The sequence below is a fragment of the Vipera ursinii genome (assembly GCF_947247035.1).
Source record: "Vipera ursinii genome assembly, chromosome: 6".
Lineage (NCBI taxonomy): Eukaryota > Metazoa > Chordata > Lepidosauria > Squamata > Viperidae > Vipera > Vipera ursinii.
In genome coordinates this window covers 75,544,763-75,559,448 of record NC_139515.1, presented here as the reverse complement: position 1 = coordinate 75,559,448, position 14,686 = coordinate 75,544,763, and the positions used below count along the sequence as shown (strand labels likewise).

The following is a 14,686-nucleotide window of genomic DNA, read 5'->3' as shown; positions in this document are numbered from 1 at the left end:
AAGCATTCCGTAAGTGTGTGCTTAGTTCCCCTTTTAGTAATAATTATGATGCTATATTATGGAAAGTAAGCTTCCTAGATAATATTAATACAATATTAAGAAGCACAACAATTTTGTTATCTCAGATTTCTAACAGACATACTGATAGATACCAATTCAGCAAGTAACCCCACTATTAGTGTGTGGTTACTATTAATCAGCCTCATGTCATGTGGATTCAGATGGAATGCTATTAACTCTACTTACAGAGGCTTAGAGATATTGAATAAAATGCAATATAAAATGTTAAGGATTTAAAAATTTTAAATTTAAAAATATAAGGATTTTAAATTTAAAAATTCGATTAAAATATAATTTGAATACAATACAAAACATTCACACATAAAATGTTACTGATGGCCAAGCTATCTTTACTTGTAAAATACTTTTTCACAGTTATGAAAAGAATAAACATCACCATCAAAAGAAGACTAAACAAAAAATACTTCATCTGTCTGTCTTCCTACATACTTCACAAGGCAACAATCCCATTTTAAGTTAAATTATTATGCAAGGAAATGACAGTCTTCACTTCAGATAAATGCAGTAATTTGTGTACCGGTATAACTAAATGCTCATAGCATCAAAACAGGGCTCTCTAAATTAAGCTTCCTAATCCTCATCCCATAATTCTGTATTTTCATTACAGTACATCTGTGTAATTACTGAATTACTCTTATTAGCTTCATAGTAATATTATTGCTAATAATGTATGGCCTGAGCCAATCATAAGTGCCACTTATTCTAAACTGTATATTTAACTAAGCATGCAGAAGACAACTTCCTGTAATTATACAGATGTTTTGGGGGCCATATTGTTTGGTTCCCTCTGCCTCAAGGACTCCAAGATACAACCTGCTCAACTGTACTGATTTCAATGAAATTCACAGAAATCCCATGATACATGACAAATATATTTTTTATTAAGTAAAAGCAAACCAGAAAAGAAACTCTACAAGACATGAATCATGGCTGGTGTTTTCATGATGTTACATCTACTGAAATGAGCTCCTAGCTATTTGAATACAAAGCAGCAATGAAAACTAGATGCTTTTGTGGGAGAATTCTGAGATAGATGACTTTAGAGATGGTATAAAAGTAAAGGTAAAGGATTCCCCTATCCAGTTTTTTCTGACTCTAGTGCTTATCTCCACATTTCTTAGCTGAGGAAGGTAGCGTTGTCCAGACATTTCCATGATCATGTGGCCAGCAAGACTATATGCCGAGATACACAAAACACTGTTACCTTCCCACCAAAGTGGTACCTGTTTATCTTTATTTTATTTTAAAATAGAGTATGAACATACCATACAAATTTTATTTTATTTTAAAATAGGAAAAGAAATAAGGTTAGGACTACAGACATCCCTTCATCCCTTCCCATTTCATTCCTAAACTATGTAGAACACGTTAGGTATTCAGTTACTAGTAAAAAATTTTGAGGAGTACAGATTTGCACACACAGGTCTCTCCACCTGGCAGAATAACCACAATAATATGCTGGCTTAGTTTGTACAACATGGTACATTGGGTATTACTGAATTATTACATGAATGAAGGCAAATGTACGTGTGCCAGGATAATGTTGCAGGATCCAGTCTGGGTCAGTCATGCCTTTGAAAGCTTGGAAGACTAAACCTCTGGTACTGGTGACCTACCCTGATTGCATCATGAATTATTATATTTTCTTCATTTACACAATGCACCCAGACATAAATTAACCAAACAGGCTAGAACTGCATAAAACATTATACCATAAAAAGTAAGACAAGGTTGAAATTAATCAAATTTAGTACTTGCTGCAAATACACACTACATAAAAGTTTTAATTAATCTGATTAAATATGTGATCCAGCCAATGCCTTAATTGCAATAAATATCCTGCATCAAGAACCTCCTATATTATTAAGCTAAAACAGAAAAAGCACACATTTACCTGGTGTGTGTGTGTGTGTATACATGTATTTCAGGAAAGTGCTATACATTACTTCTCACCAGTTTTCTCAATTTTAGAGGGCAGTGGGCATATGGAAACTTGATAAAAGTGTTGCTGTGCCTTGGAAAGTTCCTTGCAATAGATGGATGGCAAACTAATGAGGCTAAATGACAAGTAAATTGCACAACTCCAATCTGCAGCCCTAATTTAACAAACTGCCTGTCCAAAGTCTATGCAATGACAAAATCAAAATGCATGATATTAAGATAAAATACATTACAATGTAATGACATGGAGGCTTGGCAGCTTCAAAGCAAGGAACTGAAGACATTGTATAAAATGAAGAAATAGCTGCAATCTAGATTAGAAAAAAACAGATGTAACAAAGGATAACTGAGTCATATTTATTTAGGAGGACACTTCTTGACAGTCAGCCAATATCGAGTGTTTAACAAATATCAATTTTTACCCAAATAACATGATGTCCCTTAATCTTTAAAGACTGTAGTTATATACCCTGAAGTAGAAATGCCTCCTTAAAAAGACAGGCACACAAAGTTGCACACAAAGTTGCACACTATTGAGCAAATATTCTTTAAACAACTGTTCAGCAAACTAATTTTAAAGCTTATGTAATCAAAAAGTCAACAACTTTGCCCCAATGAGGCTTCAATATTGCTGCTGACAAAGTGTTCTTTATCACTGCTCACTAGTGATATCTTTCCAAGGGACATCTTAGCAAGATACTAAGATAAGTAAGCAAAGGTTGTATTTTAATGCAGTACTTTGTGAATGCAGGTTATTTAATATCTCTCAAACAAAAGACACAAATATAATGTATAATATACATTTCAACTATATGACTGGATAATTGCATCAGCGATAAGAGAAAATAGGCTTTATTCTCAAATTATACAACCATGGAGATTGAACTGGCTTAGGCTTTGGTATTCATTACACTAAACAGCTCCTCATCCTATTTGAGTTTCTTCTTATCAGGCCATCATCAATCTATAACATATGAGCAATCACAACCAAGAGCAATCAGTAGCGTAGTTACTGTGCTTCTAAATTAGAAATCCAATATATGTGCACTAAAATTACTAGTAAATCCAAACATCTGGTTTGAAAATTGCCTTTTAAAACCAGGCCTAGTAGTCAGGGATTATGATTAGTTTCTTTCAGATACTTTCACTGAACAAACCAAAAAGTAATCAGTGAGGTTGAAGCATTTCCTATGTAGTAGAAATAAAGTGGAGAAAAAGTTTTACATTTGTCAATAAGCAAGAAGCAACTTACCATCTGGAAATAATTTTTTTTTAAGCAGAAGAGAAAATTTTATTCAATCTGTTAACTCCACAGGTAGCAAAGTGTTTATTTTATGGCTCCTTTTACAAGAAAAAAGTACAAGGGTTTCAATATGGCCACAGTTAACTTAATAAACAGCCAAATGAAATTCCCCAAAGTATCTTTAAACAACTGGATAAGAAATAGTAAAAAAAAAGTTGTCATAAATTTGAAATGAAAATGGTTTACTTTTACTTTATTACTTGGTATGGTATATGTATTTTGGCCTAGCTTATTCATCATTAATCCTTTCTAATATGTTATTAATTCAATTAACATTTTAAATTTCACATGCTGCAGGTCTCTTTAAAATCATTTCTGGAATACAATCATTTTTAACATTATTCATAGAGCAGGTGATCATCAACAATATTCTACCCAAACCAGTTATGAAATGTTCCTATACAAATAGTCTAACTGGAAAGCTTTTTGAAGATGACATATATTCAACCTAAATTTTTCAGCTGTTAAATACACAATGCTAAGCACGTTGATTTGTGCTTAGATTGTAAGCCGCCCTGAGTCTTCGGAGAAGGGCGGGATATAAATGGGATTAAAATAAAAATAAAATAAATAAAATAAATAAAACATATGGAACAGAATATTAAATAAATGTGAAGAAAGATTGGATACAAGTCAGTATTCCAATGAAATATGCAAAGTGTACCAGGTGTACACCTTAATATGCAATGTAATATGTAAAGTATATCTCTGTTTACCTAGAATCTGCCTACAGCATACCCTGAACTGATACTCATTGTTTATAAACCAGTCTGAAGTGTTTTAGTTCAGACATGACAGGTGAAAATTGTTATGAAGGCTTCTCTGTACAAACACAATTCCAAGGAGAAAAAGGGAATCAGGGTAGATCCTCTCTTTAGATTTTTCATTTTCTCTCTGGATAGTTATTTGATTTTCTTTAAGCATAGGCATATTCATGTATGTCTGTTCTTACCTATAATCATACACAGTGCAATGATATATATCACCTTAGTTAGAATTGTTTTTCAAAGCAAAATAATTACTTGGCTTTAAAGACATTCCAGACCTTGTGAATGCTACAACACTGGAAGTTTTTAAGAAGAGACTGGGCCACCATTTGTCTGAAACGGTATAGGCCCTAGGGTTTCCTGCCCGAGCAGGGGGTTGGACTAGAAGACCTCAAAGGTCTCCTCCAACTCTATTATTGTTGTTATTGTTATATAGGCAAGTACATGACAAAATAGTATACTACCAGCAGCAAGAAATTCTTTCTCAGCTCCTTGAAGACAGGATACAATTTAATGAAATATAGTATAAAAAACCCAGATACTGCTTATGATTAAAGACTTCTAACACAGTACCTCAAAGCTAATACTGAATTGTTTTCCAGATTTTCTACTTTAAAAACCATGGGCAGAGCTCAGTTAACTCCAAATTGCACCCAAACACTGTTGTTTATAAGCTAGCATACTGAATATTTCTATTTTTTTACATTGGAAATGTGAGTATTTAAAAAAACCCACTCCTATTAAGAGCTAGTTTAGGGTAGTGGCACCCAGCTAGCAACTGGGGGACCCTGAATTCTAGTTCCACCTTAGGGATGAAGCCACACAGATAACCTTGAGACAGTCACTATCTCTCAGGTATGGAAAGAAGAAAGCAATGGTCAACCACTTCTGAAAATGTCACCAAGAAAACTGCAGGGACCTGTCCAGGCAGCCACCAGTAAACAAAGTCAAACATACTCCTATTATGTGCCTCTGTATCTTCCCTTCCTGTTACTCAATCTTTACCACTTTCATTCTGGTATCCCCAGTGATAGAAAAACAGAAGCTGATGAAGTGAAAGCATCTAATTTACTACTTCCGAGATTTCCATCAGTTTCAGTTGAAAATAACTTGCCTAGGATTATACTGTAAAAGAAGAGTGATGGAGCTGATAGATTTCCCAGTTCTGACCCACTTCCACTAAAGCTGATGGAACATTCAAAGGTGCTTTGATCTCTACCATATAGAGTGGTGTTGTTTGATAACAATTACCATCTTCCTTTTTATCAGTTCTTAGTGGTTCTGATGGTCATTAAACCTCACATAGTTCAGTGGGGCTTACTCCTCCAAATGTACAAAATTTATTGCACTGAAGGATCAGCTGGGTTGAGTGTCATCATGTATGTTATGCCTCTGAAAAAAGTAGTATATTAAATTTGGGGTAAATAATATACAATTATGTACCATCAAGTCATTTTCAACTTCTATCAACCTCATATTTTCTCTTCATGATAAAGATACATAGCTAATATTTATAAATACTGCACATATTGATAAGACATGCCTTTCTTCAGTCTCAGGCAAATGATTAGTCAAGTGCTATCAAACCTGGTTCATAACTCAATTCACTATTAAACCAAGTAAAAACATTTAATTTTAATATTTACCAGTACTTACACAAAATATTTCAGTTGAGATTACTCAAATCGTTCATATTACTTCTTGTCTTTTGCCACTAAAGTTACCCGAAATGTACCAAAGTATCTTGACAGCCCTTGTACTGCAAATCCTGGAATACTTTAACCTCCAAATGCTTACAAGCTTCAAATTACCCTATTGCTAATTAAGTGGGTTTCATGCAGTGTTGCTCCTGCAAATGTATTGAAGCCTGCCATTTTTCCATGCAGTATTTCATCCAAGACTTATAAAGTTTTTTACAAATATAACTTGGTGGAGCCTTGGTGGAGCAGTGGGCTAATGCCTCCTTAAGTAACACCAGCTGCCTGCAATTAGTGCAGGTTCGCATCCCACCAGGCTCAAGGTTGACTCAGCCTTCCATCCTTCCGAGGTAGGTAAAATGAGGACCCAGATTGTTGGGGGCAATTAAGCTGACTTTGTAATAATGCCGCTTGGGGTGTGTGTGAAAGCCCTAATAAGCAGGCATATACATAGAATGAAGGCTACTGCTAAGCACATTGATTTGTGCTTAGATTGTAAGCCGCCCTGAGTCTTCTTCAGAGAAGGGATATAAATGGGATTAAAAAAAAAAGTTGCTGTTCCTTCAAGGGCCGTCATTTTACCCAAAACAGAACGAATGGTAAAATTCCTCTTATAGCATTCACTTGCAGTAATTCCTATTACATTTTATGTTTAATATCCAATGTTTAGTGATGTAAACCTACCCAAAGACTATTAGAGCCTTTATTACTCTAAAGAGAAAGATGGAAGGGGGGGGGCTATAAATAAACTGTTGATTCCCCCGATTTTTATTGTTACAACGTCCAAAAAGGACAGACCCGAGTAGGCACACAAACGTTCATCCCATGAGGACCCAGATTGTCGGGGGGCAATAAGCTGACTTTGTAATAATGCCGCTTGGTGGAGGCCGAAAGTCCTAATAAGCAGACATATACATAGAATGAAGGCTATTGCTAAGCACATTGGTTTGTGCTTAAATTGTAAGCCGCCCTGAGATTTCGGAGAAGGGCGGGATATAAATGGGATTAAAATAAATTAAAATAAAATAAATAAATAGGTTTAGGTTTAGGTTTTATTAAATTTCTATACCGCCCTTCTCCCGAAGGACTCAGGGCGGTGAACAGGGCATATCATAAAACTACAAAAATACAAAAGTTAAAAAAGAATTAAATTATTGCCCACAGTAAAAACAAAAGAAAATATATATAAATTAAAAACCCTAAGTAACTCCCCATCAGGCCAGGCCAGCTTGTTCAAATAAATAACCAACCTGACAGCCTCCCAAGAGGCTGCTTTTGGAAGGAAGCAAGTTACCTTCTTCTACCACAGCGTTTCCCAACCTGAGCCATTTTAAGATGTGTGGACTTCAACTCCCAGAATGCCCCCAGCCAGCATTGCTGGCTGGGGGTATTCTGGGAGCTGAAGTCCACACATCTTAAAATGGCTCAGGTTGGGAAATGCTGTTCTACCACACTGGATGGTAAACTCAGGCTAAATAAAAACAGCAACTACTTACTTTGAAAGGAGTGGGGGGGGGAAAAAACCTTCAGTTTTTGTTTGCGTTTTCCTCTTTTTTTTAAAAAAAAACTGGCTCTTTCTAAATTCCCCCCTCACGTTATAGAAACTCCAAGGCTAGGGCAGGTGGCTGAACACCTGGCTATTACAAGACTCGGTGGGTATCGAGAAATGAAACAGCTTCCAGCTAGTTCAGGGGTAGGCAACCTCGGCTCTTTTATGACTCATGGACTTCAACTCCCAGAATTCCTGAGCCAGCATAGCTGGCTCAGGAATTATGGGAGTTGAAGTCCATGAGTCATAAAAGAGCCGAGGTTGCCTACCCCTGGTCTATACTATCTGGATAAAATTGTTGGCTAATTTTGAGTAATTTTGTAAAATGAAGCAAAGTATGATCAGGCTATACCAGGGATAGGCAACCTCGGCTCTTTTATGACTCATGGACTTCAACTCCCAGAATTCCTGAGCCAGCGTAGCTGGCTCAGGAATTCTGGGAGTTGAAGTCCATGAGTCATAAAAGAGCCGAGGTTGCCTACCCCTGAGCTGGTTGAAAACGTGGGACGGTGTGGAACATTTTAAAAGTATCCCAATAGGTAAAAATTAAAAGCGCACGCACTGTCTGTCTCTCGAGGTGCCCGACGAGGGAAGAAAATCCTGATCGCCGCTGAGACGGGCCCGGGAGAAGCTCGTCGCCAAGGTCAGCAGCCGCCCGAGAAGAAGAGGCGCCGGCGGAGGAGAGAGCCCGGGCAGCCCACCGGCGCCAGTCCCCGGGCCGACGGGCCTGCGACTGAGCCCCCACGAAGTGACGGTAAGAGGGGGAAACCCTTGGTGACCCGGGCCTAACGACCACCCGCCCTCGGGACCGAAGCCCGCATCTCTCGTCTCCCACTGCCGCCTTACCAGACGCCTTCTCGCTCCGGTGTCCCGATGCTGAGGCGGTCGGAGGGAGGGAGGGAGGCCCCACGGTGCCGCCGGCGCCTCCGGGAATCCCGCCCCCTCCGCCGTGCTGGCCGCCTCCCCGGTTTTCCGTTGCTCTTTGCCCTATGGAATCAACATCGCAAGAGGCGCCGCGAGCCAATCGGAGCCCGCCTCGGCCGCGTAGGTCGACGTTGTCGGCCACGCCAACCGACGCGCAGAAAAAAGGGCGGCTCTGGCTCGGCCCAATGCACTCTGGGCAATGTAGTAAAACGGGAGGCAGGTGATTAGGCTCGGAGCCTGAGCCGAAGGGCTCTCTAAGGAAATCGCTTATGGCAGGGGGTCTTCAAACTGGGCCATTTTATGACTCATGGACTTCAACTCCCAGAATTCCTCAGCCAGGCATGCTGGCTGAGGAATTCTGGGAGTTGAAGTCCATGAGTCATAAAAGGGCCCAGTTTGAAGACCCCTGGCTTATGGGATGGGGGGGGGGGAGAAGGGTGGCAAAATGGCTGGTGGGGGCTCCAAGTTCAGTTTCACTTAGTGAAGTTTGGAGTGTTTTAAAATATAAGGAGGAAATGGCAGGTGTTCGGGCTCCCTCCTAAGTAAATAAGCCTAAAGTAAGAGCAGGGCTTTTTTTCTAAAAAAAAAAAAAAAGGTGCCGGAACTCTGATCTTGTTAATCTTTTATTTATATAATTTTATTTATATATTTATTTATATAATTAAACAATTATATATTTGATTCTTAACGTACATTTTATTTATTTATTTATTTATTTATTTAGTTACATTTATATACCGCCCTATTCCCTGAGGACTCAGGGCGGTTTACAGGGAATTAAAAAATCCACCATACAAAAGTTAAAAAACCAAATTAAAAAATATTAAATTGACCCTGTATACTTAAAACCCCAATTAAAAATTTCTCCTCAGCCTGGGCCTGAGAGCTCAAAGAGCCAGGTCTTCAGGCCCCGGCGGAATGATCGGAGGTCGGGGGCAGTCCTCAGCTCCACCGGCAGCTGGTTCCAGAGGGCAGGCGCTCCCACTGAGAAGGCCCTATCCCTGGGTGTCACCCGCCGGCAATCTCTCACCGGCGGCACCCTGAGCAGACCCTCCCTGTGGGAGTGCACTGGGCGAAGGGCGTTTGATGCCGGCAGCAGGTGTTCCCTCAAATAGCCCGGACCCAGGCCATGTAGGGCTTTATAGGTAATAACCAGCACCTTGAATTTCACCCGGAGGGCAACCGGAAGCCAATGCAGCTCGCGGAGTAGAGGTGTTACATGGGAGTATCGGGAGACCCCCATTACAACTCGCGCGGCCGCATTCTGCACCAGTTGAAGCCTCCGAGTGGTCTTCAAGGGCAGCCCCATGTAGAGAGCGTTACAGTAGTCCAAACGGGAGGTAACAAGCGCATGAGTAACTGTGCATAGGGCGTCTCGGTCCAGATAGGGACGCAACTGGCGCACCAGGCGAACCTGTGCAAAAGCCCCCCTGGTCACGGCTCCTATGTGGTCTTCAAAAGTGAGCCGTGAGTCCAGGAGGACGCCCAGGTTGCGAGCCCTATCAACGGGGGGTAACACCTCACCCCCCATCGTTAGAGGTGGAATAACTTGGTTAACCCGAGATGCCGATATGCACAGCCACTCAGTCTTGGCGGGATTGAGACGAAGCCTGTTTCTCCCCATCCAGACCTGAACCGCCTCCAGGCACCGGGACATCACAGAGAGGGCATCGCTGGGTTGGTTCGGGGTGGAAAGAAAAAGTTGGGTATCATCAGCGTACTGGTGATACCCCACCCCGAAACCACGAATGATCTCGCCCAGCGGCTTCATATAGATGTTGAACAGGAGAGGCGAGAGGACCGACCCCTGAGGAACTCCACAAATGAGAGACCTCGGGGCGGATCTCTGCCCTCCTGTCAACACCGACTGCGAGCGGCCCTGGAGGTAGGAGGAGAACCACCGTAGAACGGTGCCTCCCACTCCCAACCCCCTGAGACGCCGCAGCAGGATACCATGGTCGATGGTATCGAAAGCCGCTGAGAGATCTAATATTGTATTTAAGGCAAATGTTCATAGAAAATTCCAAACTTTTGTCTAATTCTCGTCTGGCAAATCTTGACTCCTTTCCTTGCTCTTAGTATCTATGGCCGAATGTCGTCCTCTGAGTAACCACAGAGCAAGGTACTGTGAAGGTTCAAAAAGTCTCAGAGGTGGTCCGACAAGTTTGATGAACAAAAGTGCTGAAATTGTCTTAGTCTTTAACGAAGCTCTTCTTGGGGTGGCAATTAGATTCATCTGTGAAAACCCACGTTCACGTTCACTTGAAGAAATAGGAATGGTATTCAGAGTCCGTATCAAATGCAACAGTTTTTCTGTATATGCCTTTTCGAGAATATATTCATGGAATCCACGAATCATTTCTCTTTCATTAGTTGCAGTCTGATTGATAAGCTTCTAATTTCCACTTCTCCAAATGTCAGTTGACTATTAACATCTTCAGGCCAATGTTTTTGATCAAGTACGCGAGACCAATACGCCAACTCATCGTCTTTGCTATCAAGTAATCTTTTTTCAATTGACTCTTTCAATTTTGTATAAAATATACTTGGGTCAATGGCAGGATCCTTTTTTGAATCTCTTTTGTGAAGTAAAACTCCACAAAAGTGAAGATCACTTACAGCAGCGACAGCACATTTATAATAGGGCCCAAAGTTCTGTCTGCTTTCTTCAAAAACTTGTATCAGTATTTTTATTTTTTTATTTGCCTTATACAAGTCGATGTTGCAGTCCTGTAGATCCAAACTTAAATCTGACAATTCTTGGAGAGCATCACACATCAATCCTAGGTCCAATAAAAATTCTGTAGATGTTATTTTTCTTTTCAAGCTATCATAAGTGCATTTATCATTTTTATCTCTTGTACGATCATGCATTGCTTGTTCAAAATGATACACAAGGGATTCAAAATTATTCCATACAGCCAAAACTGTACGCAAACTAGATGACACCCATCGGGTACTTAAAATTCTTCCAATTTTCAGCAGCTCAGTCCCCAGTAATTTTGCACATGAATGCAACTCTCTGCTATTCTTTAGTGAAGCATGGTATATGACATACCGTTTATCAATAAATGATTGAAATCTATTTGTTCCTGAAGTTTCCTTGGCAGTACCACCTACTGATAATTCTAGTCTGTGATTAGCACAATGCCAAACTATAATAGAAGGAAAATGTTCTGACAGCAATTTTTTCACTCCACTTTTACATCCCATCATCACAGCGGCGCCATCGCATACCAGAGAAATCAAATATTTTTTCAAATAATCCTTCTGTCATCCCATAAGAGTAAAGACATTGGAGTAAGGAATCAAATATTCCTTCTGCTGTTACTTTTTCAAGTTCTACCAAGTCCAAAAACAAATGTACTGGTGAATTCATTCCCATACCTTTGATACAGCATCGAACAAATACTATGAGGGTAGTTTTTTTGCTTATTGTGGTTGATTCATCAATTATCAATGAAATTTTATTATTGGATCAAACAATTTCTTTAACCACAGTTTTCCTCATTTCTTCACTTATATGATTAACAATATATAATCTTAAAGGGCTTACCATTGTAACAGAAGATTGCTACCACTGCTCCAGGGTTTGGCTAACTTAAATATGCATAGCATAATTAGATTTATTATTGCTGCTAAAGCTATGGATTATGATTCACATTTCCCATGGATTGTCTTCTGTCCATGGGAGGGAAGCTTGGTAGATTCTAAATTTCATAATTTTAGTTATTCCTTTGTGGCAGGGTATATATGAGAACAAGCTGCAAAGGTCTTTAAAAACATGTTTCTCACATATTTATATTTTTGAATCATAAATATTAAATATTTTTTCTTTCCAATGATCCAAACTAATGCTTTAGAAATATAATTTCCAGTTTTAGCTACAGTAAACAAGCAAATTACACTAAAGCTAAATTTAATGTTACTTGTTAAAGATATTTACTATATTTCAGAATTAGTATTCTTTCAGTCACAATCTTATTCCTATTCAATTTGGCTGATTTTAAAATGTGATGTAAAATCATAAGCACATAAAAAGAAAACAGCAGAAACAGCTGCAAATTAACAGTTCTATGCTTAGCCACATTTCCATTTAATCAAAGTCCTTGCTCTTTCCAAATCTATTTCAGGGTTTACTTTCTATATACACAAACAATGGGAAATGAGTTTCTGGGCTGGTTCACATTTTTTACACGTTCCAAAAATGCATCTGTTCCATATAAATATAAAAGCATGATAGGCTCTGTATTTGTACAATGGCCGGTTAGTGTGCAGAAACGTGGATATATATATATATATATATATATATATATATATATATATATATATATATATATATATATATATATATATATATATATATACAGTCATGGCCGAAATTGTTGGCACCCCAGAAATGTTTCCAGAAAATCAAGTATTTCTCACAGAAAAGTATTGCAGGAACACATGTTTTGCTATACACAGGTTTATTCCCTTTGTGTGTATTGGAACACAACAAAAAAAGGGAGGAAAAAAAGCAAATTGGACATAATGTCAAACAAAACTCCAAAAATGGGCCGGACAAAATTATTGGCACCCTTAACTTAATATTTGGTTGCACACCCTTTGGAAAAAATAACTGAAATCAGTCACTTCCTATAACCATCAATAAGCTTCTTACACCTGTCACCCGGAATTTTGGACCACTCTTCCTTTCCAAACTGCTCCAGGTCTCTCTTATTGGAAGGGCACCTTTTCCCAACAGCAATTTTAAGATCTCTCCACAGGTGTTCAATGGGATTCAGATCTGGACTCATTGCTGGCCACTTCAGAACTCTCCAGCGCTTTCTTGCCATCCATTTCTGGGTGCTTTTTGATGTAAGTTTGGGGTCATTGTCCTGCTGGAAGACCCAAGATCTCGGACGCAAACCCAGTTTTCTGACACTGGGCTCTACAGTGCGACCCAAAATCCTTTGGTAATCCTCAGATTTCATGATGCCTTGCACACATTCAAGGCACCCAGTGCCAGAGGCAGCAAAACAACCCCAAAACATCATTGAACCTCCACCACATTTCACTGTAGGTACTGTGTTCTTTTCTTTGTAGGCCTCATTTCGTTTTCGGTAAACAGTAGAATGATGTGCTTTACCAAAAAGCTCTATCTTGGTCTCATCTGTCCACAAGACGTTTTCCCAGAAGGATTTTGGCTTACTCAAGTACATTTTGGCAAACTGTAATCTTGCTTTTTTATGTCTCTGTGTCAGCAGTGGGGTCCTCCTGGGTCTCCTGCCATAGCGTTTCATTTCATTTAAATGTTGACGGATAGTTTGCACTGACACTGATGCTCCCTGAGCCTGCAGGACAGCTTGCATTCCTTTGGAACTTGTTTGGGGCTGCTTATCCACCATCCGGACTATCCTGCGTTGCAACCTTTCATCAATTTTTCCTCTTCTGTCCACGACCAGGGAGATTCGCTACAGTGCCATGGGTTGCAAACTTCTTGATAATGTTGCGCACTGTGGACAAAGGCAAATCTAGATCTCTGGAGATGGACTTGTAACCTTGAGATTGTTGATATTTGTCCACAATTTTGGTTCTCAAGTCCTCAGACAGTTCTCTTCTCCTCTTTCTGTTATCCATGCTTAGCATGGCACACACAGACACACAATGCAAAGACTAAGTGAACTTCTCTCCTTTTTATCTGCTTTCAGGTGTGATTTTTATATTGCCCACACCTGTTACTTGCCCAAGGTGAGTTTAAAGGAGCATCACATGCTTGAAACAGTCTTGTTTACCCACAATTTTGAAAGGGTGCCAATAATTTTGTCCGGCCCATTTTTGGAGTTTTGTTTGACATTATGTCCAATTTGCTTTTTTTCCTCCCTTTTTTGTTGTGTTCCAATACACACAAAGGGAATAAACCTGTGTATAGCAAAACATGTGTTCCTGCAATACTTTTCTGTGAGAAATACTTGATTTTCTGGAAAAATCTTTGGGGTGCCAACAATTTCGGCCATGACTGTATATATATATATATATATATATATATATATATATATATATATATATATATACAAACAGAAGTTGCAAGCCCTCTCCTTGACTTCAGAGTCATCCTGAAATCAGCATATAAATTTAATAAATAACTTTTTTCCCAAATGCCCCTATCAGGAATTGAATTTGAATGAAGTTTCAGAAAAGCAAATGTTCTGTGCTGGTGGTACTAAGCTCCCAAAGATCTAGCATGGGATAAATGAATTCTTCCTAATAAAAATAACTTCCTGCCTTTTTCTAATCATCATTTCTTCCCTACAGCAATTTGAAAAGTAAAGCAAAGTGAAACAAACCACTACTCCCTCCATGCAGGGAAAATTTCCTTGAGTCATACTTGGATATCCTATTTGCAAATAATATCTTACTTACCTAGTTGAGATGGTGTAGT

The 14,686-nt window shown here is 39.2% G+C and overlaps 1 protein-coding gene across 2 annotated transcripts in view; it reads right to left on the bottom strand.

Moving 5' to 3' along the window:
* Positions 1-8,381, bottom strand: part of ADIPOR2 (adiponectin receptor 2) — a 33,905-nt gene extending 25,524 nt beyond the window's left edge. Inside the window, exon 1 of one of the 2 annotated variants that reach the window (XM_083366054.1) lies at positions 8,185-8,381. The gene's annotated coding sequence lies outside the window, so the exon portion shown is untranslated. Of the gene's footprint in view, positions 1-7,900; positions 8,143-8,184 lie in introns of those variants that run through there. The other variant, XM_083366055.1, reaches the window with a different exon arrangement.
* Positions 8,382-14,686: the final 6,305 nt, after the last annotated feature.